Here is an 11,130-nt window from a genome sequence, read left to right as displayed (position 1 = left end):
GCCCCGCGCGCGGGTGCGTGGGGCCCTGCGGCCGCCTCGTCTCCTCCTGCGCCGCGCCGCGCCGCGCGCTTTCCGGAGAGGCTCCGCGTCTCATCCCATTACCTGGGCTCGCCTCCGTGACCGCTTTGTTCCCGGGGCTTTAATGTTTGCTTGTCGCTCCCAGCACGGCGCCTCTCCCCCTAGCGCGCTTTCTCTCTCCCCTTTTCCCTTTTGTATTCTAATTTCTCTTTGGCTACAGCTCCGGAAAGCTTGGGGCTTACCTACCTACCTATACCAAGATACAGCTACTTAGATATATAACAATACCAAGAGATTCACACTCTCCCTATTGTTAGACATAACTTTATCTCTCTTGGCATTGTTTTTCTTTCTTGCTTTCTTTCTTTCCAAAGATCCATCTCTAGATGTAGCGATAGATATTGTTGTTGTGTTATATAGAAAACAATACCAAGAAGGACAGAGATACATATAACAATACAGAGAGAGGGAGAGATCTCTTGGTATTGTTATATATCTAGACTAGTGTTTCCTGACCAGTGTGCGGTCAGAAATGAATGGGTGTGCCATGGAGTTTTGCCATGGCAATGAGCTACAATAGGTATGAGGATGAGGACTGCCTTAACAAGTGTGCCACAGACAATTTTTTTTTTAATGTAAGTGTGCCTTGGGCTGGAATAGGTTGGGAAACACTGATCTAGATGTATATCTTGGTATACATACATAGGTAGGTAGGTAAATAAAGTCCATGGTTTCCTCAGCTGTAGCTCACTTCATCAGATGCTGTGAAAAGACGTGCAGAAAGCAGTGCAAGAAGAAATTAGAATATCAGCCCATTCATTCAGGATGTGTGTATGCACGTGCGCATACATACACACACTCTCACTCTGTCTCTCTACAAGAGATCCTTGCCATTCACAGGGATCTCTATGTTCTAGAGATCCCCATGATCGGGGAAATCTGCAAATACTGCACTGTATTCATGAATGTCCTCTGCGTTTGTGAACGGTGCATGCCCCCAATGGCTGAGGGGGTGGGGGAAGAGGCATGGCTGCGCTGGCTGTGGTGGGAGCACGGTGGCAGGAGCCCAGTGGTGGCAAGCACACAGCTCCCACAGATGCTGCCGACACTGTAACAAAGTGTCATCATGCTGCACCACGAATACTCAAAATTGTGAATGCCAAATCCACAAATAGCGAGGGTTTCCTCTGTGTGTGTGTGTGTGTGTGTGTGTGTGTGTGTGTGTGTACTGCCAAACCATTCATTTAGGACACAGTACCGCTAGGTGCTGAATGCCTTGACCACCCCTGATGTCTATAGGAGCAAGCAGGAGACTTAGGTTGTATTAGTCTAGTGAAAGGTAGAGGAGATCTGCACCTTACAGGCTAACTACACACATGTACTTTGGTTAGTCTGTAAGTGCCAACCTACCTTACCTTCCACTTGACTTCAGGCTAACACAGCTAAGTCTTGCTTGCTCCTGTAGACATCAAGGATTGTCAAAGGCATTCAGTACCTTGCAGTACTGTGTCCCAAGTGAATGGCTTGGTATTATTTACATGGGTTGGATTATCTGGGGGGTCTGACAAGGTACACTTAAAGTCAGTATTGCAGCAAATTGTGAAACTCTGTAGTAACAAAGCTTCCATTATTAACATTCATTTAAATACCTGTGGTATATGAAGTTGATGACTTTGTTTAAGGCAGAAGGCAACATAGATTTGTACCTTAGACGGACTAAATAGGAGGTGTATAACTTTGTAAGTTAACTTTATCAGACCTTATTTAAAACAGTTGTACTGCATTTTAAAATTACTGACCACAAAAATATCAGATTGAATTCACTGAAGACTTATTTGCAACAAAAAGGATGTGTCTGCATGAGATGTTTATTGCAGAACTGACTAATTTGCTCTGCAGCAAATGTTTCAGCATCTACATGTGCACCCCAGTTAGGGTGCAGGAAACTAATAAATTCTGCAGCAGGGTAGTAGTACCCTGCTGTAGAGTTTTTTTTTTCGTGTGCAGTAGCCCACTTGTAGATGCTGACCCAGCTGGCTGGGGCATGGGGGTGCATCAGTGCAGGGCTAGCTGGCAGGCAGCTCCCACACTGAAGCACCCTCGTGCCTCAGCCAGCCCATCCATAGTACAGTAAGCCCAGTCAGAGCAGTCCTGGGCTGGCAGGCTGACTCCCCAGGTTCCCTTCCATCCAGGGCTGCTCTGACCTGGCTTAGTGTGCTGCGGTTTAGGCGCATGTATAAACAGCACCCCCAGGAGCAATACGCTCTGGAGCAGCAAGTGCTGGAGTTTATTGCTGCACATTAATGGCATCTGTAGATGTGTTCAAAGATCAGTTGTTACTTGGAATGTAGTTGAAACAGCTTTAAGTAGTAGTGGGAACAAAAACCCTGCCAAACATTCACCTAATTTTGGGATTATATGATATAGTACTTTGTGAAAGTACAGTACTAGACATTGTGAACCAGGAGCTCCATTTCAATTCTAAAATGTTTATTCCACTTAGCCAAGTACTTCACAGGTGCCTGAAGGTAGGACAATGAACTTGTACATCTGTAGTATCCCAGGATAAAAGGCTATGTCCCTGGAGAAATCCAACATCTGTTTTTACCCAAAGATAATCACTACCTTTTTCAGCCTGTCTGTTCAGATAACAGAAAGACTCTTTAAAAATAGCTTTCATGTATTATCCTGACTGTTATGTATAATATGTTTAATTATTCACAGATGTTATAAAATGTTAACTAATTGCCCATTATGTTTTCATTGTATATTTTACCTCAGCTACTGAGTTAATCCTTAATTTTGAATACCTATTTCTGATAATATGTTTAAAATCTTTTATCAGGCCACTTAATGGTCAACATTGTCAAAAAGTGCTACTCTAAGTTTGGCACTGAAGTCCATATTTTGACATCAGAAGCTGTTGTGTGATTTTAAAAATGCTTTGAGCTCATTAGAGGTTTTGCGTCCAAAAATCAGTCCATAATTTATGGGCTTAAGTAGTAACTAGAAAGCCTTCATTCACATGCAGTTTGGAAAATGTGGCCTTAATTCATTTACCTCATTGTCTTAAATCTGAAACAAGATAATTACTTTAAAATAATGTATTACATTTGTGCAGGCCAATGAAGTAGCTAATATTTTGACACAAAGTGCTTTAATTATAAACTCTTTGGAGTAGAGTGTTTCTTTGTGCTTTATTTGTATAATTCCTTTTCAGAGAGGGGTCCCAATCCATAACTGGTATTCCTAGGTGCATTAGTAAGATAACACAATCATTGTATTACTAACACAAACATGTATTCTACTAATTGTATCTAAGGTCTACATCAGGGTTAAGGACCTATTACAATCACTTCTCTGAAGTGTTGCTTACATGTGTGTTGTTAAGATGTTGATCCTTGCTGGTGAGAGTGTATATAGTATCAAATGTAATACAAAGACAATTAACTAAGGACTTTTGGGGATGATATCTTTTATTGGACCAACTGCATGGTAGGGATAAAGTGAGACAAGCTTTCAAATGCAAGATGTTCTTTCCTCATCTGTGATGAAGAATCCCTTGTATATGAAAGCTTGTCTAACTTTATTAGATCATCTGAATGGTTGGGATAAAAGATATTACCCACAAAAATCCTTGCCTCTCACATAATTCCTGGACCATCATGTCTACGACAGCACTTCAGGACTAAGTACCTCATCTTGAAAGGAGCAAATAACATGGACAGCATAGAATTGTTCATGGTGTATGAAGTTAAGAATGTGCATAAATCCTCATACATTCTCTAAATCTTTTAAGCGTTAACAGTCTGTGCCACATTATTTAATTTTAACAATTTATTTTCATTTAAACTATTGCCTTTTAAGGGAGATAGATTATGTACTTACATCATTATGTCAAGTCATCTTATGAGCAGTTCATTTTTTGGCTAGTCCTTTGTCATATCTTGGTACTGACACACAGACAGCTTAACTTAACTAAACATCTGGAATTGTGTCTGTTCAGGGTGAGCCTATAGTTTGTAATAAGAAAAATGTTCCACTGACTTTGTGGAATGAGTTTTATTTTAAGGTTATGATTTTTACATGTGCTTTTGCAGTAATAAACTTAGAAGAAGTCTTTGGGGGGAGGCGGTGCTTGTAAAGGATTAAGTTTGTACTTTGTTGTCTTAAATTAGAGAAGAATTGATGTTCTTACAAACATCCCAAAAACACACAATTCTAATACACAAAGAGCACAGTTCTGAAGCACAAATACTGCCTCTAAAGTATGGTTTTGAGTCAAATTGCCTATTTATGAGCCTTTCTGCCCCCCATCTCCAACCTGAAATTTTACTGTAATCAGGAAAATAACAGTTTTAAATCCTTGCCTTTCATTTCTATAATAGAAATCAGACATGGTAGGGAAATCCAAGATGAAAATCCATAAATTCCTTTATCAAGTTACTGCATCATATTTCTACTACAGATTTTAGGCATAATCTGATAACAGATCAGTGGATTTTTCCCCCTTTTTTCATATTAGGCTAATATGTGTTAACATCTACATATTGAAAGACAATTTTATTAACATTTTCTGAAGTGAAATCTAGGTTTCTGATCTTGTTGGATGAGCCAAAAACAGAGTTTTGTAGGATGATGAAAGAATTAAACTGGATTAATGGTGTCATGGAAATTTAGAGAGAGAGATGATAGTCAAATCAATAAACATGAGGAGCCAATTTTAATATCTGTGGCTTTTATGGACTACTGTGGTTACCCATAACTGGAGAAATTGCAAAACTGGGCAAGAGTTTTATCCATAGCGAGTGGCCTAGATATGTGAGAAGAAGCAAAGATAAACCCCTGTTTTTGCCTGCAGGTAGCAAAAAGGTTGTTGATGCTGCTGATGGTAATGGAGAAGGGGAAAAGTGGAGCAGGTTTAGCAGGAACAATAAGCATGTCACTTTAGTGCCAGTAACACCTAGGCTGAAAGACAGATAACAAAGAAGCAAGAGAGGTCAAAGAGTTTAGGTCAGTGGTGCTGGTTGGGACTGGCTGTCTGGTAGAGGCACACGAGCAGAAGCCTGTTGTGCCCTTGAGAGCCTCAGACCCCCCAGTGGATCCAATTAGTGATGGGAGGCAGCTAGTGGGGCTGAGGAGGGTCACGCCCTCCACCCCACCAGCCCTTACTTAGCCCAGCCCCCAGGGAGCCACATGACCAGAGCTGGCAAACAGGCATGATCTGGGCCCAGCTCATGAGTTAGTGCAGGGGGGTGCACGGAAGGGCCATCAGTGGGCATTCTCAGCCCAGAGTTGCCACCTGTCAGAGATGCACAGCACACCCCGTGCCTGTTGTACCCCTGCACAGCTGAAGCTCCCCATGCCATGGGATATACCTCTAATGCTGGATCTCGGGTAAAGGGGACTAGGGACCAGCCCTCCCCCACTCCAGGGAGGGACTTGGGGACCCAGGGAGACCCCAGATCCTCAGCAAGCCAGGGGATACCCCTGGCCAGGCCACAGCAACAGCAGCAGCTGCTGGTAATTACACCTACCTGGTCTCTTACTCAAACAAGCACCTAAGAAGCTGAGTGAACAGGGCCCACCCTGCAACATGGTGGTGGACACGTGCCACACCCCTAGTCTTCCTGATCTGGATGGACCACCCCCACTTGGTACCTCAGAGGTCTTTCCCCAGATATAGCCTATGGTCCCTCGCAGACGGAGCCCTTGACTACAGGCTGCAGAAGCTGCCTGGCATGTCTGCTGGATGCTCGGATCTGGGGTTCAAGCACTCCCACTTGTGGGATGTGCTCACTGATGGAGGCTCTAGAGGGCTGGGTGAGAGATCTCCAGGAGGAGGTGAGCAGACTATGAACTATCAGGGAACATGAGGTGGGTATTGATGCTTACTGCTAGGCCCTGTATCTGGAGAAGGATGCCACAGAGACCATGTAGAAAATAGGGCTTGAGCAAGATGCCCCAACCAATGGCAGGTGGAAATTTGTCACATCAGGTCCAAAGCCATGACATACATCAGTTGCTCCACCAATTGGTGGCCAATGTGGTGCCTATCTTCAAGAAAGTGAGGAAAGTGGATCTGGCAAACTACAGGCCCATCAACCTGGCCTCTATCCTGCGGAAGGTCTTGGAAAAGATTATTAAAGAGGCCATTCTTAACAGACTGGTCGACAGCAACATCCTGAGGGATAGCCAGCATGGGTTGCAGGTAGGTTTTGCTTGACCAATCTCATTGCCTTTTATGACCAGGTGACCTATCACCTGGACAAGGGAGAAGAGATTGATTGATGTCATATATCTTAACTTCAAAAAAGCCTTTGATCTGGTATCCCATGATCACCTCTTGGCAAAACTGGCTAACTGTGGCCTCGGGTCCACCATGATCTACTGGCTGGGGAATTGGCTCCGTGGTTGGACCCAGAGGGTAATGGTTGATGGAAGTCAATCATCATGGTGCTCTGTCACCAATGGGGTCCCCCAAGGCTCTATCCTTGGACCTGTATTGTTCAACATCTTCATTAATGATGTGGACATTGGAGTCAGAATTGGACTGGCCAAGTTTGCTGATGATACCAAACTCTGGGGTAAAGCAACCACACCTGAGGACAGGAGGGCAATCCAGGCTGACCTTGACAGGCTCAAGAAATGGATGGATGGGAACCTGATGGTGTATAACACCGAAAAATGCAAGTTTCTCCACCTTGGGAGGAAAAACCCGCAGGATCCTTAAAGGCTTAGCAGTGCTACGCTGGTTAGCACTACGGATGAAAGGGACTTGGGGGTCATGATTGACCACAAGATGAATATGAGCCTTCAACGCGATGCTGCAGCCAGTAAAGCAAGCAAAACACTGGCTTGCATCCATAGATGCTTCTCAAACAAATCCCAGGATGTCATTCTCCCCTTGTACTCGGCCTTGGTGAGACCGTAGCTGGAGTACTGTGTCCAGTGTTTGGGGCTTTGCAATTCAAAAAGGATGTGGAGAAGCTTGAGAGAGTCCAGAGAAGAGCCATATGCATGATCAGAAGTCAGGAAAGCAGACCTTATGACGACAGGCTGAGAGCTATGGGACTCTTTAGCCTGGAAAAGTGCAGGCTCAGGTACGATCTGATGGCCACCTATAAGTTTATCAGGGGTGTTCACCAGGATCTGGGGGAAAGTTTTTTCACCAGAGTGCCCCAGGGGATGATGAGGTTGAACGGTTATAAACTCCAGCAAGACCATGTCAGGCTGGACATAAGGAAGACCCCCAAGGTCTGGAATAGCCTGCCACTGGAGGTGGTTCATGCACCTACATTGAATGCCTTCAAGAGAAAGTTGGATGCTTATCTTGCTGGTATCCTATGACCCCAGCTGACTTCCTGCCTCTTGGGCAGGGAGCTGGACTTTATGTTCTTCTGAGGTCCCTTCCAGCCCTAATGTCTATGAAATCTATGAATTGCATTGCCTAACAACTATACAGCCCTCACACCATTGATGGACAAGGCATCTGCATCCTCCACACCAAAGACAGGACAGGAACAGCTGCCCCCACCAAGAAAGCAATTAAGGGTGATTATTGTGGGAGACTTCCCGCTGCAGGGAGCAAAAGGTGCCATTTGTGATCCAGACCCCTTCATTCGAGAGGTCTTCTGCCTTCCAGGAGGCAGGATCCTAGATGTAACAGTGAGGATCCCAAAGCTGGTCCCCCCCTATGGACCACTACCCTATGCTCCTTTTCTATGGGGGTACCTACAACATGTCAAGAAACAACCCCAGGAGAATCGGGAGCGACTAGAAGACCATGGGGGTGAAGCTCAAGGAATTAGGAGCACAAGTGGTCTTCTCCTCGATCTTCCTAGTTAGAGGCTGTGGTCATTGGGGGAAGAAGTGCATCAAGGGAGCCAACGAAAGGCTCCGGAGATGGTGCCGCCATGTTGGTTTTGGACTCCTTGACCATGGCATGTAGTTCAGTGGCACCGGTCTACATGCTAGGGGCAGTATTCACCTCATGGGCAGAAAGAAAAAACTCTTCTCTACGAGAATCGCCGACTTGCTGAGGAGGGATTTAAACTAGGCATGTCTGGGGGAGAGAGGGTAGATGCCACTGCTGTACATAAATCCTCTGGTCAAGATGACCCAGGGAAGGATATTTGAATAGGGAATATCCAGATAAGTACCAGTGCCCTGAGGCGCTTGCAGTGTGACAGAAAACGTGAGGTGACTGGGGTGAACTCGGGTGTTTTTATGGAAATGCCACTAGCATGGGCAACAAACAGGAAGAACTGGCATTGCTTCTGGCAGATGAGGAATTTGACCTTGTTGGGCTGACAGAGGCCTGGAGGGATGATGCATGTGACTGGGCAGTGGATTTTGAGGACTCTAGGCTCTATAGTAAGGATGGGGTTGGGAAGAAGGGAGGAGGTGAAGCCCTCTGTGTGAAAGAGCAGTTCCACTCCCTGCAGGTCATGTTTGATTGCAGGTAGAGGTCTCTTGCGACCCTCTGGGTCAATATACAAGGGGGCTCAGGAGAGGGGGACCTTATGGTGGGAGTCTACTACAGACCTTCTTACCAAGAAGAAGAGCATGATCAGGCATTCTCCAGGGAACTGACTGAGGCAGCCAGCACTAAAGACCTGATTGTAATGGGTGACTTCAACTACCCTGACATCTGTTGGGAAGACCATTCAGCCAGCTTCAGCAGGTCAACCAACTTCTTGGCAGCTATCAATGACCTGTTCTTGACACAGGCTCTGGCAGGATCAACCAGGGGTAAAGCCACTCTGGACTTGGTGCTGACCAAAGGGGAAGACATGGTAGGTGACCTGAAAATTGAAGGTACTCTGGGTGACAGTTACCATGACCTGATTAGGTTCACCATTTAGCAAAAGGCTGGAAATTCAGTCAGTAGAACAGAAGTCCTAGACTTCAGAAGGGCAGACTTTGGTAAACTCAAGAGACTAGTTAGAAAGACCTTTCGCAACCAGCAACTGGATGATTTGGGAGTTCAGGATTGGTGGTGCTTCCTTAATAGGGCAATTCTCACTGCTCAAAAAGAGGACACCCTCACGTGGTCAGAAAGCGCGAAAGGGGCCAAAAGACCCGCTTGTCAAAAGTGACATCAGGGAACTTCTGGAAAAAGAAAAAAAAAAAGATGCATATAAACAATGGGAAAATGATTCATCATCCAGGGAAGAATACAATCATATGGCCAGGGTCTGCAGGTATGAGACACAGAAATCCAAGGGAGGCATGGAGATCAAGCTGGCAACCAAAATAAAGGACAACAGAAAGTCCTTCTATAGGCACATAGGCAGCAAAAAAAAAAAGTCAAGCTCCACTGTGGGACCCCTACTGAATACGGGGGGGGGAGGGGGGGGTAGCCCATAGTTGATCCTCACAAAAAAGGCAGCGCTCCTAACTACTTACTTCACATCAGTATTCCCAAAATCAGATGGGAGCTGTGCACTTGTCCAGAGGCCCAGGGATTATGGGGAAGATAACAGTCCACATGAAATCAATTCCAAACAGCTGAGGATACTCTTAGAACATCTGGACATGTTCTTCAAGTCCACTGGGCCAGATGACCTGTATCCAAGAGTTCTGAAAGAACTGGCTGAGCTCATAGCAGGGCCTCTGGTGAAGCTGTTCGAAGAGTTATGGGACTCGGGAGTGGTCCCAAATGACTGGAAGAGGGCTAATAGTGTACCCATCTTTACGAAAGGGAAGAGGGATGACCCTACAAACTACAGACCAGTCAGTCTGACCTTGGTCCTGGGAAAAATCATTGAAAAAAATGTCAAGGAGGCCATCAACCACAAGCTTGCAACTGGTGAGGTATTAAGAAGGTGGGGCATGGCTTTGTTGAGGGTAATTCATACCTAACAAATCTGGTGTCCTTTTATGTCAACCAGCTGGACAAGGGACATGAGGTTGACATCATTTACCTAGACTTGAGCAAGGCCTTTGATATTGTATCCCATGAGATTCTTTCAATTAAGCTGGAGGGTACTGGACTAGACCAGTCTACAGTGAGGTCAGTTGGCAACTGGCTCAGAGGCCAATCCAAGAGTTGTAATTGATGGAATGGCCTCATCCTGGAGGGCCATCTCTAGTTGTGTCCTTTAGGGATTAGTGCTTGGGCCTCTGCTCTTTAACATCTTTATCAATTATTTGGATGAGGGGATGAAAAGAGCAATGATTAACTTTGCAGATGACATCAAGCTGTGGGGAAATGCAGGCATATCTGAGGATAGGGTAAGGATCCAGGATGACCTTGACAGACTGGTTCTATGGGCTGAATGCAATCAGATGAGGTTCAATAGGGACAAGTGGCAGGTCCTTTATCTGGGTAGGAAGACCCTTCACCACAATTATATGATGGGTGGTGGTCCACTGACTGGCATTCCATCTGAAAGGGACCTGGGGGTGACAATCAACCAGAAGATGAATGAGCCAATAGTGTGACCAAGTCACCAGTAGGGCAAATGGAACTCTGGTGTGTATCAGCGGATGTGTCACCAATAGATCCAGGGAGGAGCTTCTCCCTCTCTATTTGGCATAGGTGAGGCTACAGCTGGAGTACCGTGTCCAGTACTGGGCACCGCATTTCAGGAAGGATGTGGATAAGCTCAAAAGGGTACAGAGAAGGGTCACCCATATAATTAGGGGGCTGGAGGATAGGCCCTATAAGGAGAGACTCCAGGAACTGGGTTTGTTCAGCCTGAGCAAGAGAAGTCTGAGAGGTGACTTGATAGCCCTACAAGTATGTCAAGGGAGAACACCAAGATCTAGGGGAGCAGCTCTTCAGAAAGGCACCCCTTGGGAGGATGAGGACCAATGGGCACAAACTAATTGAGGAAAAATGTAGGCTGGACATAAGGAAAAACTTCTTTTCTGTAAGAGTAACTAGGTTGAGGTTTGCACAAAAATCAAGAGTCTGGGCTGGTTGTGGGCTGTTGCTTCTTTTACAAGGTATTCTAGCGAATATCAAGGTATGGCTGTTGTGGTGAGCAGTGATTAGAGCAGGAGGGCACACAAGCCCCCATGGCTCACCAAAAGCATCCGGGAATGTCTCCTAGCTAAAAGGGAGGTGTACACCCAATGGAAAGGAGGGGCCATCACCAGGGA

At 45.6% G+C, this 11,130-nt stretch overlaps 1 protein-coding gene across 2 annotated transcripts in view; it reads left to right on the top strand.

Annotated features, from left to right (window-relative positions):
- Positions 1-11,130, top strand: part of FBLN1 (fibulin 1) — a 129,408-nt gene that overhangs the window by 523 nt on the left and 117,755 nt on the right. The window lies entirely within an intron of this gene.

Source organism: Crocodylus porosus, unplaced genomic scaffold, assembly GCF_001723895.1.
Source record: "Crocodylus porosus isolate Cpor-Errol unplaced genomic scaffold, CroPor_comp1, whole genome shotgun sequence".
NCBI lineage: Eukaryota > Metazoa > Chordata > Crocodylia > Crocodylidae > Crocodylus > Crocodylus porosus.
The sequence above is the reverse complement of the archived record's forward strand: the minus strand, read 5'-3'. Positions and strand labels throughout refer to the sequence as shown.